The sequence below is a fragment of the Heterocephalus glaber genome, unplaced genomic scaffold (assembly GCF_053883595.1).
Source record: "Heterocephalus glaber isolate CG9 unplaced genomic scaffold, H.glaber_assembly_v1.0 deba00001509, whole genome shotgun sequence".
Taxonomy (NCBI): Eukaryota; Metazoa; Chordata; class Mammalia; order Rodentia; family Bathyergidae; genus Heterocephalus; species Heterocephalus glaber.
The window spans coordinates 29,892,552-29,899,931 of record NW_028258325.1 but is presented as its reverse complement, the minus strand read 5'-3'; the positions used below and the strand labels follow the sequence as shown (position 1 = coordinate 29,899,931).

Below are 7,380 nucleotides of genomic sequence, written 5' to 3'. Positions count from 1 at the left end.
AACAAGAACTCATGAAAGTTTTAAATTGGGAAACAAGAGAGATGGCTACAGACAAGAAACCCTGCAGGAAAAGGATGGGCCCAAAATGCAAGCCCAAGAAAAGATCATGAAAAAGCAATATTAGACCTCGAACTAAAACTAGGCATTGTTATGTTTGAGAAACCCAGAGTGGTGGCAATGTCAAGTGTGCACTTTTACTGAGTGATTAGGGAAAGAAGAACTAAAAATGTGCCATACATTGGGCAGTAGGTGGTTATTTGGGTGAAAGCAGGTTCTACAGAGTGGAGACAGAAGGCAAGGATCATTGGAAAGAACCTCTTTTGTTTTATTCCTTAAAAATGAAGACCTGCTCATTGAATGTCCCAGAAGCTTTGGAGGCTTTTGTGTGATTTCTCTGACAGTAGAATGAGGCCTACACTCAAGCAACCATGTCGAAGGGACCAGCAGTTGGCATTGATCTTGGCACCACCTACTCCTGTGTGGGTGTCTTCCAGCATGGGAAGGTAGAGATAATCGCCAATGATCAGGGAAACTGAAGCACCCCAAGTTATGTCACTTTCACAGACACCAAATGACTGATTGGAGATACTGCACAAAATCAAGTTGCAATGAACCCCACCAACACAGCTTTTGATGCCAAGTATTTGATTGGATGAAGATTTGACGATGCTGTAGTCCAGTCTGATATGAAGCAGTGGCCCTTCATGATAGTGAATGATGCAGGCAGACCCAAGTTTCAGGTCGAATACTAAGGAGAGACAAAGAGCTTCTATCCAGAAGTATCTTCTATAGTGCTGACAAACATGGAGGAAATTGCTGAAGCTTATGTTGGGAAGATAGTCACCAATGCTGTGGTCACTGTGCTGGCTTACTTTAATGAGTCTCAGTGTCAAGCAACCAAAGATACTGGAACTATTGCTGGTCTTAATGTACTTAGAACTATCAATGAGCCAACATCTGCTGCTATTGCTTATGGCTTAGACAAAAAGGTTGGAGCTGAAAGAAATGTACTGATTTTTTATTTGGGAGGTGGCACTTTTGATGTGTCAATCTTCACTATTGAAGATGGAATCTTCGAGGTGAAATCTACAGCTGGAGACACCCATTTAGATGGTGAAGGCTTTGACAACCTAATGGTCCACCATTTTATTGCTGAGTTCAAGTGCAGGCATAAGAAAGACATCAGTGAGAACAAGAGAGCTGTCCGCAGTCTCCATACTGCATGTGAACGAGCTAAAAGAACCCGCTCTTCCAGCACCAAAGCCAGTACTGAGATTGACTCCCTCTATGAAGGAATCAACTTCTATACCTCCATTACTCGTGCTTGATTTGAAGAGTTGAATGCTGACCTGTTCCATGGCACACTGGACCCTGTAGAGAAGGCTCTTCGAGATGCCAAACTGGACAAGTCACAAATCCATGACATTGTCCTGGTGGGTGGTTCTACCTGTATCCCTAAGATCCAGAAGCTTCTACAATATTTCTTCAATGGAAAGGAATTGAATAAGAGCATCAACCCTGATGCGGCTGTTGCTTATGGTACAGCTGTTCAGGCAGCCATTCTGTCGGGGGACAAGTTTAAAGATGTTCAAGATTTGCTGCTCTTGGATGTCACTCCTCTTCCCCTTGGTATTGAAACTGCCGGTGGAGTCACGACAGTCCTCATCAAATGCAATACTACCATTCCTACCAAGCAGACACAGATCTTCACTACCTACTCTAACAACCAGCCTGGTGTGCTTATTCAGGTATATGAAGGTGAGCATGCCATGACAAAGGACAACAACCTGCTTGGGAAGTTTGAACTCACAGGCATAGCTCCTGCACCCCGTGGTGTTCCCCAGATTGAGGTCACTTTTCATATTGATGCCAATGGCATCCTCAATGTCTCTGCTGTTGACAAGAGTACAGGGAAAGAGAACAAGATTGCTGTCACTAATGACAAGGGCCATTTGAGCAAGGAGGACATAGAGTGTATGGTCCAGGAAGCAGAGAAGTACAAAGCTGAAGATGAGAAGCAGAGGGATAAGGTGTCCTCCAAGAATTTACTGGAGGCAGAGGAGGCTTTTGAACCACAGTACCACTGCTCCCAGCACAGAGGAGGTGAGTCTCATGGGTGACAGCAACACCCCCCCCCCATATACCCCACACCGCCCCACCCCGTCAAAATGAGAAGACACCTAAACAAGTCTAAAAACCAGCCTACCAGATCACCTACAGCAACCCCAAAGGGAAACAAGATGAAACACTGTGATACTCAACCACCTAGATTCCCTGAACTGGCAACAAAAGAGGATCTGGAGAAAATGAAATCAGAAATAATTTCTCAGATAACAGCAGAGATTGTGCTCGTAGTGCAAGACATGATTGATAAATCTAGAGAGGAGCTGAGGAACATGATGGAATCCCAACATAGGAAACAAATGGAATCCATAAAACAGATGCAAACAGACTTCCAGGAGATTAAAAACTCCATTGAAAGTCTACACAGCAGAATGAGCCAATGTGAGGACAGAATTTCAGATATAGAAGATAAGATTGTAATTAGTGAACAGGAAAAGAAAAATTACATTAAAATTGTAAAGGACCACAAGAATTCAATCCAGCAGCTGCTAGACAATGCAAAGAAGAATAACATAAGACTGGTTGGAGTCAATGAAGAAACAGGAGCGAGTGCAGATGACATTAAAAAAAAAAACAACTGTTCACAGAAGTGATAGCAGAAAACTTCCCCAGCAGGGGAAAAGAACTTGACATACAGATAAATGAGGCATATAGGACTTCAACTAGCCTTGATCAAAGAAAAATCTACACATAGGCATATAATTGTTAAGATTCCAGAAACTGAAGACAAGAACAAAATTCTACAAGCAGTTAGAGAAAAGAAACAAATCACATACAAAGGAAAGCCCATCAGAATCATAGCAGACTTCTCAACTCAAACCCTCAAGACAAGAACAGCTTGGAGTGATGTATTCCAAGCCCTAAAGGAAAACAGCCTCCAATCCAGATTGATGAATCCTGAAAAACTATCTTTCAAAACTGATGGAGGAATAAGATGCTTTCATGACAAAGAGCACCGGAGGAACTTCATGAATAACAAACCAGCACTCCAAAAAATTTGAGACAATATCCAAGGAAAAGACAATGAGGATCACAACCCCAGAAAACACAGCAGAATGAATTCATTGGGAGTGAAAAGAAAGTAAATGCAGAGGGAGACTCCAACAAAAAGAAAAAGTCATGACAATGATAAGTCAATATGTATCAGTTATAATCATCAGTGTTAATGGTCTCAATTCACCAATCAAAAGAAATAGACTGCCAGAATGGGTCAAAAAGCAAGATCCAACAATATGCTGCATACAAGAAACACACTTAATTCAAAAAGAAACTCATAAACTAAAAGTTAAAGGGTAGAAAACAATAGTCCATGTGAGGAGAACCTGAAAAAAAGCAGGAGTAGCTATCCTCTAAGATCAAGTGGATTTAAAACCAACACTGATTAAGAGAGACAAAGAAGGACACTATATCCTTGTAAAGGGAAGAATCCAAGAGGAAGAAATGACAATCATAAATATCTATGCACCAAACACTAGTGCACCCAACTATATAAAAATATACTAAAGGACATAAAAAGTCAGATATGCACTAATACAATAATAGTGGGGGACCTCAATACCCCACTGTCACAAATAGACAGATCAACTAGACAAAAAATAAGTAATAAAATACTAGAACTCAATCGAAATCTTGAACAAATGAACTTAACAGATGTTTACAGAGTGTTCCACCCCAACCAATCAGAATACATATTCTTTTCTGCTGCACATGAGTTGTTCTCCAAAATAGACCACATATTCAGTCATAGAATATGTTTAAGGAAGTGCAAAGGAATTGATGTTATCTCCTGTATATTATCAGATCATAGTGTGATGAAATTGGAGATCAATAGCAAAAGAAACTGCAAGAATTTCTTAAACACATGGAAATTGAACAACACACTTCTGAATAACCAATGGGTCACAGAGGAAATGAAAGAAGAAATCAGACAGTTCCTTCAATTAAATGACAATGACAATGCAACATATCAGAATCTATGGGATGCAATGAAAGCAGTCTTACAAGGGAAATTCATAGCAGTGAATACTCACATTAGGAAAACAGAGTGAGCTCAATTAAACAACATGATGCTCAACCTCAAGCTTTTAGTAAAAGAAGAGCAGTACAAACCCAAAGCTCATACAAGGGAGGAAATTATAAAGATCAGAGCAGAAATCAATGCAATGGAGACTAAGAGAATGATACAAAAAAATCAATGAAGCCAAGAGTTGTTTCTTTGAAAGAATAAACAAAATTGACAAACCCTTAGCCAACCTTATCAGAAAAAGGAAAGAAAACCCCCAAATCTATGCAGTTAGGAATGAAAAGGGTGAAATTACAATGGACCTGGCAGAAATCCAGAGGATCATCAATACCTACTTCCAGAACCTATAAGCCAAAAAAATGGAAAACACAGAAGAAATGGACAGATTCCTAGATACATATGAATTACCAAAGTTAAATGAAGAAGGCCCAGAAATTCTAAACAACCCAATATCAATCAATGAAATTGAAACCATAATTCAAAACATACCAACTAATAAGAGCCCAGGTCCTGATGACTTCACTGCTGAATTCTACATGACATTTAGAGACGAACTACTGCCACTACTTTTTAAACTCTTCAATGAAATTGAAAGAGAAGCAATACTCCCAAATTCATTCCTGGAAACAATCATAAACTTGATCCCCAAAGCAGAGAAAGACCCAACTGAAAAAGAGAACTATAGGCCAATCTCACTAATGAACATAGATAAAAATACTTAATATGAAATGACAGGGCTGGGGATTTAGCTCAGTGGTTCTGTCGCCTGCTTTGCAAGCATAAGGTCCCAAGTTCAATCCCTGGTACCAAAGGAAAAAAAAAAAGATACTGCCAAATAGAATGCAGAAGATCATCATGAAGATCATCCACCCTCACCAAGTAGAATTCATTCCAGGGATTCAGGGATGGTTCAACATATGCAAATCAATGTAATACACTATATCAATAGAGCCAAGGACAAAAACCATATGATCGTCTCAATTGATGCAGAAAAAGCATTCAACAAAATCCAACACACATTTTTAATAAAAATTCTACAAAAAATTGCAATACATGGTCTCTACCTCAATCTGATAAAAGCCATCTGTGAAAAACCAACCGGCAATATCATACTAAATGGTCAAAAACTGAAATCCTTCACACTCAAATCAGGAACAAGACAAGGATGTCCACTATCACCATTCCTGTTCAATATAGTTTTGGAAACATTAGCCACAGCAATTAGACAAGATAAGGAAATAAAAGGAATAAAGATAGGAAATGAAGAAGTCAAATTGTCATTATTTGCAGATGACATGATACTCTATATAGAAGACCCCAAGAACGCCACCAGAAGTCTTCTAAGCTTAATAACCAAATTCAGTAAAGTAGCTGAATACAAGGTCAACACACAAAAATGAATAGCTTTTCTCTACACGAACAACACACTCACTGAGAGAGAAATGGGGCAAATAATTCCTTTCACAATAGCATCCAAAAAACTGAAATACGTAGGAATCAACCTAACAAAAGAAATCAAAGACCTCTTTTCGGAAAAGTATGACACTCTGAAAAGAGAGATTGGAGATGATATCAGAAAATGGAAAAACATTCCCTGCTCCTGGTAGGAAGGATCAACATAGTGAAAATGGTCATACTTCCAAAACTGCTATATAGATTCAATGCAATCCCAATTGAAATCCCAGCAGCATACTTCATGGACCTTGAGAAAACAATCCAAAAATTCATTTGGTAGAAGAAGATATCCAGAATAGCAAAAGCAATTCTAGGTATCAGAGACATGGCAGGGGGTATCACAACCCCCAATTTGAAAGTATACTACAAAGCTACTGTGATAAAAATAGCATGGTACTGGCAAAGAAACAGACTTGAGGACCAGTGGAACAGATTAGAAGACGCAGAAACAACTCCATACACACTCAGCCACCTCATCTTTGACAAAGGAGCCAACCACCTTCACTGGAGGAAAGATAGCCTCTTTAATAAATGGTGCTGGAAAAATTGGGCTTCAACTTGCCAAAGATTAAAACTAGACCTACATCTCTCACCATGCACTCAACTAAATTCAAAATGGATTAAAGATCTCAATATTAAAATAGAAAGCTGAGCCAGCTGCAACAGAGGTTAGGTAGAATTCTTGAAGACATTGGTGTAGGAAAAGATTTTATGAAGAAAACCTCAGTTGCCCATGAACTAGCACAAATAATCAACTAGTGGGATCTCTTCTTATTAAAAAGCTTCTGTACATCAAGAGAAACCACCAGCAGTGTGAAGAGACAACCCACAATGTGGGAATAAATTTTCACCTGCTATTTCTCAGAAAAAGATCTTCTATCTAGAATCTATAAAGAACTTTAAAAAAAAAAATCACACCTCCCCAGTTGAAAGACTCAATTCAAAAAGGGGCATCTGAAATGAACAGTCATTTCTCAGACAGGGAAGTAGAAATGGCAAATAAACATATGAAAAAGTGTTCAATATCACTGGCCATTCGAGAGATGCAAATGAAAACAAGGCTGAAATTCCACCTCACTCCAGAAAGAATGGCTGCTATCATGAAATCAACCAATAAAAAATGCTGGTGGGCTGTGGGGAAAGAGGAACCCTACTCCACTGCTGGTGGGAGTGTAGACTGGTGCAACTACTGTGGAAATCAGTATGGAGATACCTCAAAGAACTCGGACTGGAAGTCCCATTTGATCCAGCTATTCCCCTGCTGGGTATCTTCCTCAAAGAGTGATAAGACTCATACCACAGTGATATGTGTACTCGTGTTCATAGCAGCACAATTTGTAATAGTTAAAACTTGGAAGCAGCCTAAATGCCCATCAACTGGAGACTGGATAAAAAATATATGGCTTTTTAATAAAATGGAGTACTACTCTGCTATAAAAATGAGAAATTAGAGACACTTATAGCTAAATAGATGCACATATAAGCCATACTTTTAAGTGAAATAAATGTGACTGACATACATGTATAAATACCAAATAGTTTCTCTTGTGTGGTAAACTGAAAGTGTAAATAAGGGCTAAAACGTATAATAGATAATGTGAAATAGGACGAAATGGGGCAAAGGGGAAGAGGAAGTGGGAGCGGTAGGGTAAAGGAAAGAAAGGAATGGAATTAATATGAGAAAATGAAAAAATGGAAACAAAGTCTTTGTAAATAGGGAGGGATGGAGGGGTTGAAGGGAGGGCAGGGGAAGGGGGAAAAATAAGAACCAAGAGAGA

At 39.1% G+C, this 7,380-nt stretch overlaps 1 pseudogene; it reads left to right on the top strand.

The window, feature by feature from the left end:
- Positions 1-416: 416 nt before the first annotated feature.
- On the top strand, positions 417-2,120 carry LOC101725143 (heat shock cognate 71 kDa protein pseudogene; annotated as a pseudogene).
- The last annotated feature ends 5,260 nt before the right edge of the window (positions 2,121-7,380 follow it).